This window comes from Neomonachus schauinslandi, chromosome 11 (assembly GCF_002201575.2).
Source record: "Neomonachus schauinslandi chromosome 11, ASM220157v2, whole genome shotgun sequence".
In the NCBI taxonomy this organism is placed as follows: domain Eukaryota; kingdom Metazoa; phylum Chordata; class Mammalia; order Carnivora; family Phocidae; genus Neomonachus; species Neomonachus schauinslandi.
The window spans coordinates 76,037,100-76,058,972 of record NC_058413.1 but is presented as its reverse complement, the minus strand read 5'-3'; the positions used below and the strand labels follow the sequence as shown (position 1 = coordinate 76,058,972).

Below are 21,873 nucleotides of genomic sequence, written 5' to 3'. Positions count from 1 at the left end.
AAAACGGGCAAGTCTTCTCTTCTTTTGGAGCTTATATTCTATTGGTGACAGTCAGGAATTAAATAAATAATGTAAATTAAGCAAATATCTCAGGCAATGATAAAGGCTATGAGGAATAATAAACCAGGGTAAGGTTTAGCAAGAAGAGGTGGTAAAGCCCTTTCTGGTAAGGAAATATAGAGAGAGACCTGAGGCAGTAAGCATGTGGAAATCAGATAAAAGGCCACTCCAGACTTAGATAGTGGTTGATATAAATGAGCTAAGGTTGGGCCATATTCACAATCCCATATAATCTGGTATTTACTACCACCCCTTCAACCATCTTAAAAAATGCCTCACTGAAACCAAAAAACAAGTGCAATAAAAGATTGTTGAACTCAAGCTCCCTGAAATACAACCTGTTGGTAAGGCAAAGCTAAAAGTACCCTTTCATGGTAAGGAAGAATACTGACATGATTAAGTCTCAGTTTCTTGGAGTATAGAAGGTAAAGTTAGGATATTTATGTGGATTCTTTTTTAAGGTAAGTAGTCTTTCAATCTGTGGGCTTAATTAGGATTGGTTAAGGAAAATAATGTTAATAGCTGAGGTGTAGTGGGAATAGTGAGGTGAAGGTATTGAATAAGGGTTTCTAAGTGTCTGGGGAGATAAAGGATTGGTTGATGCTATCTAAAAATTGGACAGCTTGATTTTTTAAATAAATGGTTTTTTGCAGATTTCCTGAAATGAACAATAAAGTTATCTGCAACTTTATTTTTTTAAAGATTTTATTTATTGGGGCTCCTGGGTGTCTCAGTTGGTTAAGCATCTGCTTTTGGCTCAGGTCATGATCTCAGGGTCCTGGGATCGAACCCCACATCAGGCTCCCTGCTCAGTGGTAAGCCTGCTTCTCCCTCTCCCTCTGCCTGCTGCTCCCCCTGCTCCCCCTGCTAGTTCTCAATCTCTCTCTCAAATGAATAAATAAAATCTTTGATTTCATTTATTCATTTGAGAGAGAGAGACAGACAGACCACAAGCAGGGGGAGAGGCAGAGGGAGAAGCAGACTCCCAGATGAGCTGCGAACCCAAAGCGGGGCTCAAATCCCAGGACCTGGAGATCATGACCTGAGCCAAAGGCAGACACTTAACCATCTGAGCCACCCAGGCACCTCAAGTTATCTGCAACTTTTATCTTTATAAGCAAGAGTTTTAAAGTCAGGCTGATTAAGACAATGGATTAGTAAAGTTTTTTTTTGTTTTTTGTTTTTTTTAATGAAGAGGGTCAAATACCATGGCCATGTAAGTATAAACATGTAATATATATTACCTATTATCATAAGTTGTGTAGAGATAAATGGTTTTGATTCTCAGAGTCTCCTTATCATCATTGTTCACCCTGAGTTCAAGCTAGACCATTAATATCTGAGGACAAAGCTTCCACTGTTTTATAAGATGTCATAATCATGTATCAAGATTCCAAGGCTGATTATTTCAACTTCCACAGTGTTGGATTTCCTTGTTCTTTTTGTTGGGTGAATATTTTTTGAATCACCGAAGGGCATAGAGATGGTACAGAAATATTTGAGGTTGAGAATACATAAACAACACTGCCATACAAATACCGAGGAGAGATTATTACCACAGTTTATAGTCCAATTCTTAGCCAGGAGCTGAGAGTATCCATATTAAATAAAGAGAACAGGCCCCATCCTCAATATGAGGACCCAACAAAACCAGATGTGGAAATATTAGACAAATTATTCAATTTTATTATTTTTGTTTGCTTTTCAGACCTGTTAGTAATATTAAAGATCCCATAGAGATCTTCAGAGATATAAGCACAGTATTCTTTCTCTAAAACATGTGTCCACATGCTTCCCTTTCTGAGGCCAATTATATATCTAAAGTAGCTCTATTATCAAATATCACCTGCTTGATTTCATGAACTTCATGGGTGAGGAGTTCATTTTTTGTTTTGTTTTGTTTTGGGGAGGCCGGTGAGGAGTTCAGTAGCCCTGGTGGCATTTGTCTAACTTTCCTGATATTCTCTTACATACTCCTCAGCATATATGAGAGTTTGCCTACTTTCTAGACCTCTTGCAAATCATAAAGTAAAGAGTCTGGAAGATAGAGAAAACAATCCCGAATTCATCTTGAATAGTTAGGATTTTGATTTTCAAATTTAAATTTTCCTTCTGTTTCTTTCTTCTTAAGTTATCTAATTACCTCATTTTCATAGAGGGAAAGCTAATGGACCAAACTGATTCTAAATGATGCCATGTCAAGTACTATCCTAAAGTCTGTCATTAGTTTACAGTGATAAGACTTGTTTCTCCAGTTTTCAGGTAGCAACTAATGGGCTTTTGTTCTGCAAATTCATACCTTCATCAGGGGTCAAAAACAACCTTTTTTTTTTTCCAACCCTCCTGCCCCTCCTCCCCACTGCCCACCATCCAGGAGCTAGTCAAATACTGTTGTAATGTTTTGGTACCACTTATTAAGAATTGTCCAGTAGCCAGACAATAAAATATTTACCAATATTACAGCAATAGAGAAGTAGTACATTTTACTTTTGATATCTACAAAATTACAACAGCCTTCAAATATACAAAATCTATTTCTTAGTTCTCTTCCAATTTCTGTTTTTGTGAAAGTTCTATCACAATAGCTACTTTCCTCAAAAGTTCCCTTAGCACTAATTCAGTAGAGAAGAGAGCCTACTTTTTTAGGTATAACATGACAAGGGCTTTAAATTTCTGGCTCTCTTAATTATAATGTTTTCCATCTAAAATATCATCTAACAAATTAGTCCTATAACCCAAGAAACCAACTGATTCATTACAAACTGTTAAAAAAAAATAAACTGTTACCAGGGGAAGCTACAGAATTTCCATAAAAAATTTCGTGAAATATCACAAGTCAATTTGGTTGTATGATTTAATCCATTAATAAGCATATTTGATCCAGATATTGTATTCAAATCAAGAAAAGATTCAGGAGACAGCAGTATTAAGAATATTAATTTAGGGCACCTAGGTGGCTCAGTTGGTTAAGCGACTGCCTTCCGCTCAGGTCATGATCCTGGAGTCCCGGGATCAAGTCCCACATCGGGCTCCCTGCTCAGCGAGGGGTCTGCTTCTCCCTCTGACCCTCTTCCCTCTATTGCTATCTGTCTCTCATTCTCTCTCTCTCAAATAAATAAATAAAATCTTTAAAAAAAGAATATTAATTTAAAATAATAATTATTAATGTTAATATTAATAAACGGTAATATTAATATAAAGGGCCCTTAAAAGTGAGATAGTTAAGGGTATCCTTAGACAAGAAAGTATAAGATTATGAGAAAAATAGAGAATATATGAATGCAGATTAAACTGTAAATATCTGTGTTAGTGTTCCATTGATCTTGGGTGAAAGATGTCTAAATTTATTGTAGTTGTCTAATTGATCTAGAATTATTGGATAAGAGGTATTTCCTTCCAAAAAGTATCTGCTGCTGGAAGGTTCCTAATAATCCTCAGTTTGAGGTTTCTGGTAGGAACCAACTTCTGGCCATTCTGTGAGGAGGAGGATGTATTCCTTTTAATTGAGATATATGGGTTCAAAGATCAATTCCTTGGAATGCCACTGTTGTACAAATTGTTAATATTTGATAGGATCCTTTCTTTCAGGATTTAAGAGCTTTCTTTCACTGATATTCTTAATGAACACAAGGTTTTTGGAAATTTAGTAGGAATTTAGGAAAAATCAAGCATACCTCTTATTAATTATTATGTGAGTTGCTTCCAGTATTTGCCCATAACTGTTTGCAACAATAGCGTGGAGCTGAGAATAGGAAATGATATTTCAATACATATGAATCGCATATATTAACTCATCAGGGTTATAAACAGAAGAGTTGTTCATACAGCCAGTGGAAATCGTTTAGGTCAGAAGTACATAAACTACAGTACACATACCAAATCGGAGTTGAGGCCTGGTTTTGTACTGTTCCACGTCCAAGTTTACTTCTTCGTGAGTATAATCTATCTCAGTACTAGGAAATCCTTAAAGTCTTTTCACATTTTATAATTACTCTCCCATCAATGCTTAAGAATTATTTTCATTATTTCCCATTTCAATCACTATGTGGTTTCTTTTTCTTAGTTGAACTCAGACTGATGAGTCTGATCTGTAGTGAATGCAATGAGTTTACTATCTGGGAAGATTTGTCTCTGTTAAAGGATATTATTTTAGGAGTAAAGTGAGATTTGTTAGAGTAACTCCTGCCAAATATTTTCCTGTTTTAGTCTTTACATATGACCCATCAGCAAACATGACTAGGTAAATCTAGGTAATCTAAATGATTTTCTAACAAACATATTTAGAGCACAGATAGCTTGCAAGTAGAGGCTAGACAGTTATCTCTTCATTAGTTACCTCTTCACTGAAGAAGAGATTCAGGACTTAAAATGTTACATTAATAAATAGAAATGTCTGAGAAAGTGAGACAAAATTTCATTGGAGGTAAGTGTATTTATTGTGAAACGTGTATATTCAGTAAGCAGCCAAGATTATACAGCATGAAGAAGCATCAATCTTAATGAAAACTCTAAAATCAAGTTAGCAGATGCATTCAATAGCTTGATGTTTGTGTCCATTACCTTTTTCCAAGGTGGGTCAAGGGTCTCTAATGATTATCACAATGTTGAGTCAAAACCCCAAGTGGCTTGTCAATATCTCCCATATGATAGAAATAAATGTTTATGATAATTAGAAAGGGAGGAAGGAAGAAAGAAATTAGAGCCTGGATCCAATATGGGGCTATGTCACTGGAACAACTGTGGAGTTCCCTAGGTGGGAGGCACCAGGGGCCTCAGAGGGGTGTGTTGTTTCCAAGATAGGGCCTTGGACCATAGCTGTGAGGTTTCAATTGGATTTTTGTGGGAACTAAGATCGTCAAATGTTGGCTTTCATAAAATATCACCCAAACAATTTGTCAGTCATGTAAAGATGAGCTTTTTTTTCAGTGCAGTAAGGGAGAGAACTACCTTGATAGATTCTTAGTGTATTGGAAAAGGTTGGGAAATTTTTGAATATTTATATTGCTTTGGATTTTACTGTAAGGTAGATCTTCCCTCATGAAGGCTTGATTAGAACCAAGAAAGGATCATGAGAGAACAGTTTGGGTTTGGTGGACACAGCAAGACAAGGATTTTGAGAAGAGATTTTCTAAGAAGCTTATGAATAACAGTGATTTAATGTTATTCTATAGCATATAGATTGAATTTTGCTCTTAAAAGAAGGTGTTGGGTTGCCTGGGTGGCTCAGTCAGTTAAGCGTCTGCCTTCAGCTCAGGTCATGATCCCAGGGTCCTGGGATTGGGTCCTACATCAGGCTCCTGTTCAATGGGGAGCCTGCTTGAGCCTGCTTCTCCCTCTCCTTCTGCCTGCGGCTCCCCGCCTGCTTGTGCTCTCTCCCTCTCTTGCTCTCAACTAAATAAAAATAATAAAAATCTTTAAAAAAAAAAAAGGTGTTAAAGAAAACTTTTTCCTGATACTTGTTAAAGATGATAAAGGAAACTTTATTAAAGAAAGATTACTATGGTGAGGGTTTTACAACAGGGGAGACAGATTAAAATTTGCACATAACAAGAAAAAATGGGAATTTATAGCCAAGGATCAGAGTGGGGGTGGTCTGTGGATGAAAAATTACCAACAGGAAACATCATGGGTATGGAGGATTCTGACTAAACTAACTTGACAGGATTCTTGAAGGCAGGCCAGAGTGATATTTAGTGTGGGGGATGAGGAATTTGATCAGATATGTAGGGTGATCAGATACCCAGGGTGAGGGATTTTCATGAAATGACTCAACAGGATTCTTGCTAAAACTGGGCCAAAGGGCCAAAGACAGAGCCCAAGGTCAGGGCCTGGTAGAGAGAGGGCTAAGAGGAGCTGCATGCATGTTTGGTTAAGGAGAGAGTCACTGTCAGGGTGGGAAGAGGAGGGTTTTCTATAATAAACAATGAAGTCATTGGCAACTTTTTATCTTTCTGAGAAATCTGAAGTAGTCATGTTAGTTTGAAAAAGATGGTGGAATAGTAAAATCATGTTAGTGAATATAGCTGAAAGGTATATAATGTGATTAGTCATATAATAAGTTGTGTGGGAATAGATGATTTCCATTTTCAAAACTTCTGTAAATGAAAGAGGACTTCAACTACCTCCATTTTGACCTCAGTCTGTACTTTCTGATTGAGTTCTTCTTTCCAGCTATCTTTTAACTCAGACAAAAGATCCAGAGGGCAAAATATCCTGTGATGAGAACAGAAACTACCCCCTCATGCAATAGAGACGGCCCTGATGCCAGCAAGACCCTGAGTGATTGACCCCAAGAAAATTATCCATTTGGCCTTTACTGCCCACCTGTATGTACCCACTGACCTTCATTCCACATTTTCCTTATATAAACCTAGAAGTATTTTTAGCCCTTTGGAGACAGTCTTCGGAGAGTTAGTCCACTGTCTTCCTGGTGTTGGCTTCACTGAAATCAATCCCTTTCTGGTTTCACCATGATTTGTCTCTCTGCCTGTGGATTTTGTCAGCCCTGAGGGGCTCAGCCTCGTCTGTTTGGGACTCTGGAGCCAGGTGTTCTTGCACCCTTGGACCCCAGTTGCATAAATGCCATTTGCCAATCCAAATCAAGGGGAGTTTGTCAGTGAGAGGTGGTTGTCAGTGGGAGTAGAGAAGGTCCCTTTAATCCCACCTTGTATCCTAAAGTTGAATGTTGAACTAAGTATCTCAAACTCATTTTAAAAAAATTTTGGGGCGCCTGGGTGGCTCAGTCGTTAAACGTCTGCCTTTGGCTCAGGTCATGATCCCAGAGTCCTGGGATCGAGTCCCACATCGGGCTCCCTGCTTGGCAGGAAGCCTGCTTCTCGCTCTTCCACTCCCCCTGCTTGTGTTCCTGCTCTCGCTATCTCTCTCTCTGTCAAATAAATAAATAAAATCTTTAAAAATAAATTTGTTTTGAAATACTACAAAAATGGTATAGCCCCTCACTTTAGAATGAAGATGCACTTTGCAACAGTTGATCTGTTTTCAGGTTCAGGACCCAGGCCAAAACAGACAAAAGTCTAGCAGCAATATCCTTTGATAAAAACATGACTGATAATTCCATAAGAACATGACTGGGGTGCTCTTCCCCCGCCACCTCTTTCTTGTCAAATTATCAGGCAGCTATTAATATAATTTAATCCAATTAGAAAAGATACTTTCTAACTTGCTGATCTTTCATTTTATTGCTGTTAACTTTGAGGATTCCTGGCCCAGTTTTTAAAATCATTTGTAAGCTTATCTTCACATTTAAAATTGCTATATGTACAGTTATAGAATTTTGCATTAAATTTGCTATCTTATTTCACAATTACAGCAAATATCTATTTTGACTTTATGATATTAACTAAATTTAGCATGTCTTATAATATGTGACTAAATTTAAGGCATACATCAGTTCATTGCCTTACACAATGATCTTTGGCATAAGCAAGGAAAGAAGATCAGTTTACTGCAGTGTACAGGGCAGAAACTGAGATATCGGGGGGAAAGTGCCACATCTATGGTCAGTGAAGTATTAAATAATGACATGTTGGGAACAAGTATCGGATTATGAGGTTATCCACCTAGTATTCTTTGATTTATTTATTCTTTACCTATAACTCCGTCCTATAATTTTAAAATTAACATGTCTGATAAAACACTGCTCATAAGTGAAGTTTTATAAAGATGATTTTGTCAAGAGAAACTTGCCCATGTAGATGGTAAAATTTAAACTGTACTGACTATAAAGAAAGTGGGCAGATTTCCAGGTTTTCCAGCACTCTAAGATTTAAATAAAAACTGCCAATAAAGAAATAAAAGAAGTTGTATTTTTTCCCCCTCCTATGGATGTCAAGCTTATTTTGTAGAACAAAAAACAGACTAGGATCCTTAATCATCATTATTATTCTAGCACTTAGGCGGATACATGATTAAAATTTTATTTTAATCTGTAGCTCTACTATAGCAAAGCATTTAGAACTCATTGAGATGCACAACCCTTTCAGGTTGTTCCCATTAGTTAGACACAATCATTGTCAATAAAAATGAGGAAGAAGCAAAATTTGGGTTTTGACATGCAAATGAGTACCATAAGCTCCTCACTCTGCTACGGAATTTATGTATCTCAGCTGTCACAGCACCAGTTCCTAAAGCAAAGTAGGTGTGTTGTGGCATTTCTTAATATAGGGATGCTAAAGTTAAACAAGGTGTGTGATGTGACTATTTGTATGTGACATACAAAACATTCACACAGGCAATTACTTGAATCTAAAGTATTTAGAAGGACAGGCCCAAGAGCAAAGGAATTATCATGCTAAGTCAGAACCATGGTCCCCATTGAGTGTAGCAGTAAGCAGCCAACAGAATTTTCAAATAAGTTTTAGGAGAATAGGTTTCTCCTTTCTCAGTATTGAAGGTTAGACTCACAGGACATCAGATGTATGGAGGAAAATGATCATCACATTTCAGACTGGATTTCCTGGTGACTCATACTGGTTATTTCTCACAACCATCTTTGGTAGAGGATTTTATTAGATGAGAAACCATATAATAGATGAGAAAACTGAAATTCAAAGAAGTTAAATTACCCAAGTTTCAAAGTGACTAAGTGACAGAGAAAGGATTCAAAGCACATTTGTATTTTTCACTTAGGAATTCCCCAGTTTCCTCCTTAAAATCATCTTTATCAAGAACTTTTTTCTTCATCACTTTTTTTTAACTTTAAGCAAATTTTTATTACACAAAGTTGTCACATAATTTGATATTTCTCTACTTTGTATACAATTATTCATACTCTCTACAGAAAGGCTGCTTTTTTACTTTTCATTTGGTAATGGCAAGCACTAAAATCCTGATTTTAACAGAATAGTAGTAAAAATGCCTCAGTGATTTAAGTTGAAAGCAGTACATTGGTACATGGCCCTTGCACTCAGTTGTCAGGAATGTGCAAATGTCTTTTTATTCAAAATATAATATAAATTTTCCATAGGCATGGACAATGACAGTAGTAAACCATTGTATTTTGTCAACTGAAACCAGTAACTGATGGTTAAAATGATTTTCTTAAGTATCAGCCAGGCTTTTCTTCAGTCATTTCCTTCAACTGGCTTCTCTGAAGTTATTGTTGAGGAGCACTGCCTTGAGCTTCCTCTCACAGTTCATTAATAATGGTAAGGGACTGGGGCTCCTGGGTGTTTCAGTTGGTTAAGTGGCTGCCTTCTGCTTACGTCATGATCCCAGGGTCCTGGGATTGAGCCCAGTGTCAGGCTCCCTGCTCAATGGGGAGCCAGCTTCTCCCTCTCCTCCCCACTCATGCTCTGTCTCTATATCTGTCTCTCTGTCTCTCTCTCTCTCTCAAATAAATAAATAAAATCTTTCTAAAAAATAATGGGGGGTGGGGGGATGGGTTAGCCTGGTGATGGGTATTAAAGAGGGCACGTACTGGGTGTTATACACAAACAATGAATCATGGAACACTACATCAAAAACTAATGATGTAATGTATGGTGATTAACATAACATAATAAAATTAAAAAAAAAAAAAAAGTAAGGGAATGTTACACCCAAGAAAGAGACAGTAGCCTTGGAGAAGAGAACAGGATAATGGGATAGGGGAAAGGGATGTAGACATTGAGAGTGTTCTGGTGGTGAATTCACAGGTGGTTATTATACTTTTATGTTTCACAATTAACATATAGGCTACTTAAAATAGTATGTGTATATTTAAATATATAAAGGAGGTTGAAAAATAATAAACTTGAAGGACAGTTAATCTGTAACAAATTATTAATACATTCACAGGCAAGTAATTGTATTCTAAATTAATAATGGCTTTTATAAATCAATAAGACAAAAAGTGCAACAGTGGAAGGTTATATAATTTTAGATAAATTTTATAGAAGTAAACATTAGTGTTTATGCAGATTACAATAAGGAGATACCATTTCAAACCCATCAGAGTTGCAAATATTTAAAAGGGTGATAAAATATCAAGCCTTGGTGAGCATTTGGGATGATAGGAATTATCTTACCCTGATGGCAGAGCAATAAACTAGTATAGTCATCTTAGAGAGAAATTTGCCAAAATCAAAATCAAAATGTCAAGATTTTATGACAGTAAACATATTAGCAATCCTAGATCTGAATTTGTATCTTACAGAAACTTGTGCAAAGGATGTTTATTTCTACATTAGCAAACATAAATAATTGTGGAATATTCATGTAATGGGATGTTATATATATGTTGAAATAAAACTAAATTTATGTATTAATAAAGATAGATCTCAAAAGTAATGTTAAGTTTAAGAGTAAGTTACAGAAATACATAAACAACATAAAACATTTATACAAAGATGTAACAAGAACACTGACATGATATTATATATTTTATGGATCTATCATATTAAGTGTATACAAACCAAGAAAGATTTGTCTATCATGTTTTATTCATTATAAAATATGTCTGAGGGAAATAGAGCAAAATTTTAATATTTGTTAAGTCTGGGATGTGGTTCATGCCTCTTTGTAAAATTTCTTAATTTTCTGTACTTTTAAAAATGTTAAATATATATTTAAGAAGCCTTTAAAAAAATTATGGTAAAGCTCTATTCTAGGAATCAGAACACGCCACCTCCATACAACCTCCCATTCCACCCATTCCTGGGTCTTTCTCTTCTTTAGGAATTTCGGTGACTACAACTTCTGCTGTAGTTAACAGAGAGGCCATTCCAGCAGCATTCAAGAAAGCAGTTCTTACAATCTTAGTTGGATCCATGATTCCTTTTTCCACCATAGTCACAAAATCTCCAAGCATAGTGTCATAACCAACTTCTGAGGAACTCTGCATAATTTTCTCAACTATCAATGATCCTTCAACACCTATATTCTTAACAGTGGTCATTGGAAGAATTTTGAGTGTTCTCTTAATAATTCTATACCAATTTTTTGATCTTCATTAGCTGGAGTTATTGAATCTAAGGCAGGAATGCATCGAAGCAGGGCACAACCCTCTCCCAGAGCAATGCCTTCTTCAACAGCAGCTGGTGGAGCACTGAGGGCATCTGTAACTGTCTTTCATTCACTTCAACATCACTTGTCCCACCAACCTTCAGCACAGCTACTCTATCTGAGTTTTGCCAGATGTTCATTCAGTTTTTCCTTTTCACATTTTCTAGTTGTTATATATAACTGCTCAATGATTTCTTTGAATACATTTTTCAATTTGAGCCTTCTCAATTTTTCCTTTTAAGAGCATGGCATCATCATTGGTCACAATGACCTCTCCAGCATTTTCTAAGTTGTGAGGTCAGTTCTTCTCCAAATACTGCACCACCAGTAGCAATAGCCATGTCTTTAAGCTGATTCTTTCTATTGTCACCAAGACCTGGAGCCTGGACTGCCACAACCTGAAGACCAACTTTTAGCCTACTCAAAGTGAGCGTACTCAGAGCTTCTCCGTTAACATCTTCAGCAGTTATGACCAAGGGCTTACAGTGAGCATTGGTAATTTTAAGAGCAGGGATGATGGACCGGACACTAGAAATTTTCTTTTTACTCAGTAGAACATAGGCATCTTGGAGTTCACATTGCTGATCTTTTGATGTATTAATAAAGTATGGAGAAATTGATCAAATTTCATGCCTTCAGTAATTTCTAATTCATCATTTAGTGTCTTTCCCATCCTTTATTGTGATGACACCCTTTCTTCCAAACTTTGCCATTGCATCAGAAATGATGTTGCCAATTTCTTTGTCTCCATTTACAGAAATCATAGCACCCTGAGCAATTTCTTCAGGGGTTGTCACTGAAGGCTGCTTCTTAAGTTCAGCAATTGCAGGATCAACAGGTAATATCACACCTCTCTTGACTTCCACAGAATTAGCACCTTTGCTAATCTTCTCGAAGCCTTCTTTGGCAATAGAGCGTGCCAGGACAGTAGTGGTAGTGGTGCCATCCCCAGTCTCTTCAAAAGTGTTATCGGCAACATCTTGAACAAGTTTAGCACCAAATTTTTGTATTTATCTTTTAAGCCAATTGCTTTTGCAACAGTCACACCATCTTTTGTTACTTTGGGACTTCTTCAACTCTGGTCAATAATCACTGTTCTTCCCTTTGGCTCTATAGTAAGGGCTACAACATTGGCTAAAAGGTCTGTACCTTGAAGCATTAAGGCTCAAGCATCTGCACCAGCTTTTATACCTTTGGTATAGGCCCAAGTGGATGAGGAGCCAGTGCTCTGGACACTGGCATAATTTGGTGAAAGACTGTGGGTGATAGAAGGACTTCTGCAGGGCAGTGGCTGTGCAGGGCAGTGAGACGGGCCATTGGAGGCTAGTAGAGGGCTTTTCCCCATCATCTCTATTTGACTGAAACTTAATTTCTCTATGAAATACCTAAATAAATATCTAATATCTATATATCTTTTCCCATAAAACTGTCCCTAACTTCCTGCAAATTAGTTAATGCCTTGATCTTGATATGGGCTCCTCTAATGCAATGGTCAAGAAAATTTTCTTGAGATGTTTATGGTGCAACTCACTAACTTTACTTAAGTAGCGCAGAGACAGGACCTGTGGGCAGAAAGAGATGTACTTTTTGCTGTGTGAGGCTGGTTGTTATATGCTTAGTAATGAAGGAGAAGGGGGCATGCAGGGAGTATCCAATTACAAAAGTTTCTTCGAATTTCTTTGAATTTCTACTTATAAAGCTACTTTGGCAAGAATCCTCTGGTGCTTATCATTCAAGTCGATATTAATTATCAGGGAAGTATACAGGCAGTCATGAGACCCATAAAGAATGTAGCAACCAGCATGTATTTAATTCTTATCAAAACTATGCAGGCTTTAGGTCAGCCTTCCAGGCCAAGATAAACATTTTCCTGCTTCTGTCCCTCATATTCCTAATACTATACTAAACACATTTCATAATAGTTAAGTTTAAGTTTACCCATCTCTCTCACTAGAAAGTATGTTCCTTGATGGCTAGAATAGTCAGTCTCAAGTCCTTACTCATGATTACACTCTGGTTGGCTAATATAGGTTTGCCATATAGTAGGTGCTCAATAGAAGTTCAATTTATGAATGAATGAACTAATTTCTGAATTATATGGGTGGAAAAGCTTTACCACTTTTATTAGATCTAGTAAATTTTAAAGTCTTGGTTTCAAAATGTGAAATATCACAATTCATGTGGTCTGATCAAGACTTACCTGACGGGGCACCTGGGTGACTCAGTGGGTGAAGCATCTGCCTTCAGCCCAGATCTTGATCTCAGGGTCCTGGGATAGAGACCCACATAAGGCTCCCTGCTCAGCGGGGAGCCTGCTTGTCCCTCTTCCTTTGCCTGTCACTGCCCCTGCTGGTGTTCTCTCTCTGTCAAATAAATAAATAAAATATTAAAAAAGAAAAAAAGAAACTTAAAAAAAAAGACTTACATGACTCATCATGTAAAGTTTCCCCCCTTTAGTTACATTAGGACTCACTTGGTCCGCCTCCAGATTATTATTTGTCCATGCTACTCATCCATGAATACTTTGTAATATAACTCCAACCTATATTAACTTTCTCATCCTTAGCTTGCCATAGTACATAGAGTTTCCAACAATGCAGGGCTTGATATTCATGACCCTGTTGCTTAAGTATGTATTTTTGTGTGGGTGGATGTACTTTTTTAGTATAGATGGCAGGAAAAATGAGTCAGGTTGAGTACTGAATATTTCTACCAAATATTCTGAGCAGAATGCTGCAAAATTGTATTGAGTGGTAGTGTTAATTTCATCATTAGACACATTTGAAATTCAGCTTATTGTATTAAGACACATGAAAATCTCCTGAACCTCACTTTTCCTATATAAAAATGGGGGGGGGGGAAGTAACTGCAGTTCAGAGTTGTCTGGGAAATTAAATAATATAATGCATGTGGAACTCTGTACCACACAGATGGTACTCAATGTTAAGTTCCTTTCTCCCACTTTTTTCCCATTTTAAAAGGTCTCTTCAGATAGCCTTTGTGGTAGGAAAAGGCAAAATAAGTATTGTTGATTTTTTTTCTGTTTTTATTTTTAACTTTTTCCTTTGGCTCTACACACTATTAAATTATTGATATTCTCCTCACTTTCATTTTTCCCCTCAAAATTTTATATCAGATGTGCTCACTATGTCTCTGGCTAGAGCTGGGCCAGAGCGAATGTGTGGGAGGCTTAGTTTCTGTTCTTCCTGCTGTTGTTCCTTCAATATTTCATTCTTTGAACAGATTCTCATGATTTATCTCATTTGTACTCTATGTTCTTATAGTTCTCTTTTCCCTCTCTTCATTTATCTTTTTAGGTGCCTGAAACACCTCCTACCACAACCCAAACTTTTTCACAGCTTTCTCTCAGCATGTACCCTTCATTTGCAAACAAGGAAAAATACTTTGATTTTCAAAAAATAAAGTGGTGCAAGTCACAGGGCAATTATTATCTATAGCTCCTGATCTTACTCAGAGGTACCAGACTTATACTGACTGAGCAGCCCCAGTCCTTTCTACAAGGCCAGCTAAATGATAACTTCCAAAATAGTTCAAAGGCATGTTGTCTTAGATACATTGTGCCAAAATTTCCTCACTTTTACATAAAGGCAAATTAAAGGATTTGAGATTTTTCTTGGTTTTCAATTTGATGACCTTTAAAGTTATGCTCTGGAAATTGAGAAGACACAAAGTGGGTAAGAGAAATTTTGCTGCAGGAGAGGGATGTGATTCCAAAAATTGGGCAGAGAAATTCAATTAAAAAAATATTTCTAGGGCGCCTGGGTGGCTCAGTTGGTTAAGCGACTGCCTTCCGCTCAGATCATGATCCTGGAGTCCCGGGATCGAGTCCCGCATCGGGCTCCCTGCTCGGCGGGGAGTCTGCTTCTCCCTCTGACCCTCCTCCCTCTCATGCTCTCTGTCTCTCATTCTCTCTGTCTCAAATAAATAAATAAAATCTTAAAAAAATATATATTTCTATTTGTTGCCATGTGTGTTTAAACTCTGCAGTCTAGTTATTATTACATTTGACTATCCCAGGAGATATTATTTCCATTACAAGCAGAAAATACATCTCATTAAGCACAGTTAGCATGTGTAATGGAACAGGAAAAAATTTACCCCACACAAGGAGTTTCCCTTGGTCTGATACGTGAAATACATTCATTTCCCACTGCTCCACCCCTGTTATTGTGTTCCCACTACCAAATATGGTTCATAATAACTGCTCAAGAATTATTTTACTGAATGATTGAATCAATGAACCTGAAAATATTGTTACCCTATTAGGAACTGACATTAAACCGCAATATCTCTTCTTACTTATGTATGTTTTAGGAAATTTTACGAAAAAAATTGTAGAGGTTTTTTTAAAGTACTTGATAGGAAAAAAATTGAATTAGAAGCAGCTAGTTGACGCAGTTTTGTTTTAGATGTAAGTCATAAATAGTAACAATAAAACCTAGAAAATTTGGGAAGGTCTCTATGACTTTCTTTTATCACTTCAGATATTTACTCTTACTTTTTGTCCCTGACTGCCCTGTAACTTCAGCAATATCAGAGTAAAGGATATTTACTCTCACCTGCTGTGTGCCAGACTTTTTTATGTAAGCTGTAAGAAGTCCACAGATTGTACAAACATTCTTTAAGATGGCACCGTGCTGACCCTACACACGGACTTACAGCCTCTCTCAGGAGTGTAGTGTCTGTCCTACTGGGATGCCTTAGAGGGCCACGTACAAACCACAAAGGCTGAAAGTGGCCCATTGCAAAGCATAGTGAATTATTTAGTTACCAAATATGCTCACTTAGCAAAATGGGATCCCAAGTCATAAAAAACAAAACAAAACAAACAAAGAAAAGACAACCTCTCATACTCAGTTACATTTCAAATCTAGAAATGGAGTAAAAATGTAAATTTTTATGCAGTTGAAATATCTAAATTTTAGTGATGTTTTAAGCTACTTTTCTTAATAATTCAAAAATCGCAAGTGAAAGGTGAACAATTACATGTAGAAAATCTACTTAGGAAAAACAAGAAGTGTTCAATGTAATTTATAGTTAAAAAATAAAATATAGAAGCTGATAGACACCAATTTAAATTTTTTATTCACTTGATGTTAAAAAGATACCTTCTATAAATATAACTGGTATAATTGAAAAAAAAAAAACACACTACCAAAATTTGGTAGTGTTTCTATATACTAATAGTGTTTCTATACACTAATACTAACAAAATAGCAGAATGAAGATTTAAGAAAACAATTCCATTTACAATTCTACCAAAAAGAATAAGATAACCAAGGTTAAAGACCTGTACCCTGAAAACTATAAAACATTGATGAAAGAAATTGAAGATGATACAAATAGAAAGATATTCCATGCTCATGGATTGGAAGAATTAATATTAAAATGTCCATACTCCCCAAAGCAATCTGTAGATTCAGCACAATCCCTATCAAAATACAAATAGCATTTTTCACAAACTAGAAAAAATAATACTAAAATTTGTATGGAACCACAAAAGACCCTGAATAACCAATGTTAATAAGCAATGTTGAGAAAGAACAAAGCTGGACGTATCAGAATCACAGTTTTCAAGATATACGACAAAGCTGTAGTAATCAATGGTATGGTACTGGCATAAAAATAGACACATAGGTCAATAGAACAGAATAGAGTCTACAAATAAATCTACACTTCTATGTTTAATTAATCTACAACAAAGGAGGTGAGAATTTGCAATGGGAAAATACAGTTTCTTTAATAAATAGTGCTAGGAAAGCTGGACCACTTTCTATAACACCATACACAAAAATAAACTCAAAATGGATTGAAGATCCAAATATGAGAAAGTATAAAGATCCTAGCAAAAAAAATAGGCAATAATTTCTCTGATATCAGCCATAACAACATTTTTTCTAGATATGTCTTCTTAGGCAAGAGAAACAAAAGCAAAAATAAACTGCTGGGACCACATTAAAAGAAAAAGCTTTTGCACAGTGAAGGAAACCATCAACAAAATGAAAAAGACAACCTATTGAATGGGAGAAGATATTTGCAAATGATATATATCTGGTAAGGGGATATGTCCAAAATATATAAAGTATTTATACAACTCAACATCATAAAAACAATTCAATTAAAAATGAGCAGGGAACCTAAATAAACATTTTTCCAAAGAAGACACACAGATGGCCAACAGACAGCATGAATGACGCTCAACATCACTAATCATCAGGAAAATGCAAATCTAAACTACAATGAGACGTAACCTTACACATATCAGAATGGCTAAAATCAAAAAGATAAGAAATAACAAGTGTTGCCGAGGATGTGGAGAAAAAGGAACCCTTATACACTGTTGAATGTAATGAATGTAAATTGGTACAACCAATGTGGAAAATATTATGGAGGTTCCTCAAAAAATTAAAAGTAGAAATACCAAATACCAATACTTCCACTACTGGGTATTTACCCAAAAAAAATGAAAACATTAATTCAGAAAGATATATTCACCCCTCTATTTATTGTAGCATTATTTATAATAGCCAAGATATATAAGTATCTAAGCATCTATCCAATCAATGGATGAATAAGGAGAAGTGGATAGTAATAAAGGAAAATATTTATTTTATATATATAAAATAAAATGCAGCCATAAAAAAAAGAATATGAACATGTCAATTGACACAACATGAATGGACCTAGTGCCTAGTGTATTATGCTAAGCAAAATAAATCAGACTGAGGAAGACAAATACCATATGATTTCACTCATATATGGAATCTTAAAAAACAAACAAACAAACAAACTAAAACAGAATCAGACCTATAAATACAGAGAACAAACTGATGGTTGCCAGAAAAGGGGTGTTTGGAGGGGATGGGTAAAATAGATGAGGGGAAGGGCACCTGGGTGGCTCAGTCCTTAAGTGTCTGCCTTTGGCTTAGGTCATGATCCCAGGGTCCTGGGATTGAGCCCCACGTCAGGCTCCCTGCTCAGTGGGGGGCCTGCTTCTCCCTCTCCCACTCCCACTGCTTGTGTTTCTGCTCTTGCTGTGTCTCTCTCTGTAAATAAATAAATAAAATCTTAAAAAAAAATAGATGAGGGGAGTGGGGGCCACAGTTTTCCACTTATGGAAAGAATAAGTCATGGAAATAAAAGGCACAGCATAAGGAATATAGTCAATGGTAGTGTTGTATGGTGACAGATGATAGGTTACTTGTGGTGAGCATAACATATTATGCTGAGCGAAATAAGTCAATCAGAGAAAGACTTGTATCATATGACCTCACTGATATGAGGAATTCTTAATCTCAGGAAGTGGTGGGGGGGTGGGAGGGATGGGGTGGTTGGGTGATAGACATTGGGGAGGGTATGTGCTATGGTGAGCACTGTGAAGTGTGCAAGACTGTTGAATCACAGACCTGTACCTCTGAAACAAATAAACATTATATTTAAAAAAGAAGAAGAAGAAGAAGAAAATAGCAGGAAGGGAAATATGAAGGGGGGGACATCGGAGAGGGAGATGAACCATGAGAGACTATGGACTCTGAAAAACAAACTGAGGGTTCTAGAGGGGAGGGGGGTAGGGGGATGGGTTAGCCTGGTGATGGGTATTAAAGAGGGCATGTACTGAATGGAGCACTGGGTGTTATGCACAAACAATGAATCATGGAACACTACATCAAAAACTAACGATGTAATGTATGGTGATTAACAACAGAATAAAATAAAATTAAAAAAAAGAATCTGTACTCACGAATTACACTTAAATTTTGTTTTGAGTATAGTTGGGACACAATGTTACATTAGTTTCAGGAATATGACATAGTGATTCAACAAGTTTATATTTTTTTTACTTTTTTATTATGTTAATAATAAAATAGATAGAATAAAATAGAATAAAATAAATAGAACCCTCAGTTTGTTTCTCAGAGTCCATAGTCTCTCATGGTTCCTCTCCCCCTCCGATTTCTCCCCCTTCATTCTTCCCTTCCTGCTATCTTCTTTTTTTTTTTTAATATAATGTATTATTCGTTTCAGAGGTACATGTCTGTATGAGCACAGATTCTTATAGAAACCCAAATAGTGTTCCACTTACAGAGTGAAAGCAAGGATGTTTTATGAGGAAATGAATAAACTCAGGTGTACCCCAAAGACACCCCTACACTCAGGAAATTCCAAAAATTTAGTCTTCTTCCCAGGAATCATGAACAAAGCAAATCAAACTCTTTATCATACAGTACTACATAAGAGATTTACTGTGAGATTAATGCTTTTAGAACAGTGTGGTATATAGGAGGCATGTAATAAATGATTTTTAAAAAAGAAAAGAAATAACATCACACTAGTATGGCAACCTAATGGATAGATGGCCAGGAATTCTTTTAATTTGATGGTCCAGAAAAATAGAAACTCATATTTTGTAACATGATATAGCATAGAATCCTTTATACAGAACTAAAGTAGACACCCGAGTGCTGATATGGCAATTACCCTAGAATAATGGTCTAAAAGGCAAAGGCCTCAGTTCTGAGCTTTTCTGTCATGGTGGGTTTCTTAATTAATATTAAGCTATATTGGCTGACAAGCCTAGGTACACATGAAGAACTAAGACATCAGAGCATTTTGTTCACTCATTTGTTTCCTTATCTGGTGTGTTTGCCTGTTTGGTTGTAAATTGAAGCAACCCTGAGCCGAGCCTAAATTGCATTCCAACCAACTTTTGATTAAAGACAAGGTTTGTGACCTGGCTTGACTCACTGGCTTTTGTTATCACCAGACTTTAGCGGGGCTACTGCTAACTCTCTGAACCTTGGCTTACTTATTCTGAAGTAGATATAATATCTTTCTGCATTTGCCACAGGATATGTGTATTGCACAAGACAATACATATTAAAGGACTTGGAAAATAACATGATAGTATATCCTATATTAGTATTCATATTTATATATTACTATACTATATTTTATATATATTTGTGTATTAGTATACTAATGTTTGTATGCAACCTTAAAGGTTACATACATACATAATATAGTAAAGGTTACCTTGAAATTCTACTTTGAAACCCCTTAAAAACAAGTAAATCCAAACACAGAAGACATGATCTAGTCTTCTAAGAACATGTAATCAAATAAAGAGAAGGAATACAAAACAAATAAATGCAGTATATTTTCTATTGTTGGATAAGAAATTGCTACATACTTAGCAGCTTAAAATAACACATACTTATTGTCTCAGTGTCTGTGGGTCAGGAAATGGCATAGCTTAGTTGGATGCTATGCTCAGGATCTCACAAGGCTGCAAACAATGTTATGGCTATGGATGTGGTTTTCTCTGAGGCTCACCAATAAAAAAAAAAAAAATCTCCCAAGATCACTTAAGTTTTTGGCAGAATTAATTTTCTTGTAGATTTAGGAATATGCACTTCAGTTTCTAGATGACTGTCATCTATAGGCTGCTCTCAGCTTCCGGAAGCTATGGGGAGTTCCTTGTCAAACGGGCCTCCCATCTTAGGAAGCCCACTCTATGTCAGTTTGCATCTTAACAACTTAAAAGGAGAAACAGATACTCCAGAAAAAATAGTGCTAATACCTTAGGTGACATAATAACATAATCAAGTACATATAATCACTTACATCTTATCACCTTTGCTGTATCCTTTTGGTTAGAAGCTGACAGGTTCCATATATACTCAAGTGCAGAAGGAATCACATGGAGGGTAAATACCAGGATGGGGAATAATGAGGACCAACTTAAGAGTCTGTCTACCACATATGGTATGTCCTGGGCATTCAGTATATGTTGTCAGTAGGGATTATTCTGTGAAAACAATATATATTAGGTGAAATCCTCCTCATTAAATAAAGAATTTTGATTATATAGATTGTCACATTCTTTTGTGATCCAAGATAAGTAACTTCATATGAAAATGGTGCTCATCATGGTGTCAGGAATGCCTGTTCTTGTGCATGTATGCACATGCATGTATCTATGACAACAGGACACTCCTCAAGTTAAATATAAGAAGGATTATGTAAGATATTTGGTTGCTTTTCTGTTTTCAGTAAGAAGACGAATATAATGTTAGTCATTAATAGGCTAACACAAGCTTATGCAAATATTATTGCATTTATTAAAAGAACACAATGAACATTTATATTTCTACAAAAATATTTTCAATGAAAAAAAATTGTATTTTGTGGCCAAATTTGATGTCTGATTTCCTTATGTCAATAATCTAAGCAGACAGTTTTTTTTTTATTCTTATGTTAATCCCCATACATTACATCATTAGTTTTAGATGTAGTGTTCCATGATTCACTGTTTGTGCATAACACCCAGTGCTCCATGCAGAACGTGCCCTGCTCAATATCCACCACCAGGCCAACCCATCCTCCCACCCCCCTCCCCCCCAGAACCCTCAGTTTGTTTTTCAGAGTCCATCATCTCTCATGGTTCGTCTACCCCTCCGATTTCCCCTGCTTCATTCTTCCCCTCCTGCTACCTTCTTCTTCTTTTTTTTTCTTAACATATATTGCATTATTTGTTTCAGAGGTACAGATCTGAGATTCAACAGTCTTGCACACTTCACAGCACTTACCAGAGCACATACCCTCCCCAGTGTCTATCACCCATCAACACATCCCTCCCACCCCACCCCCCACTCCAGCAACCCTCAGTTTGTTTCCTGCGATTAAGAATTCCTCATATCAGTGAGGTCATATGACACATGTCTTTCTCTGTTTGACTTATTTCGCTCAACATAATACCCTCCAGTTCCATCCACGTCGTTGCAAATG

At 36.4% G+C, this 21,873-nt stretch overlaps 1 pseudogene; it reads right to left on the bottom strand.

The window, feature by feature from the left end:
• Positions 1-10,666: 10,666 nt before the first annotated feature.
• LOC110571007 lies at positions 10,667-12,381 on the bottom strand (annotated as a pseudogene).
• Positions 12,382-21,873: the final 9,492 nt, after the last annotated feature.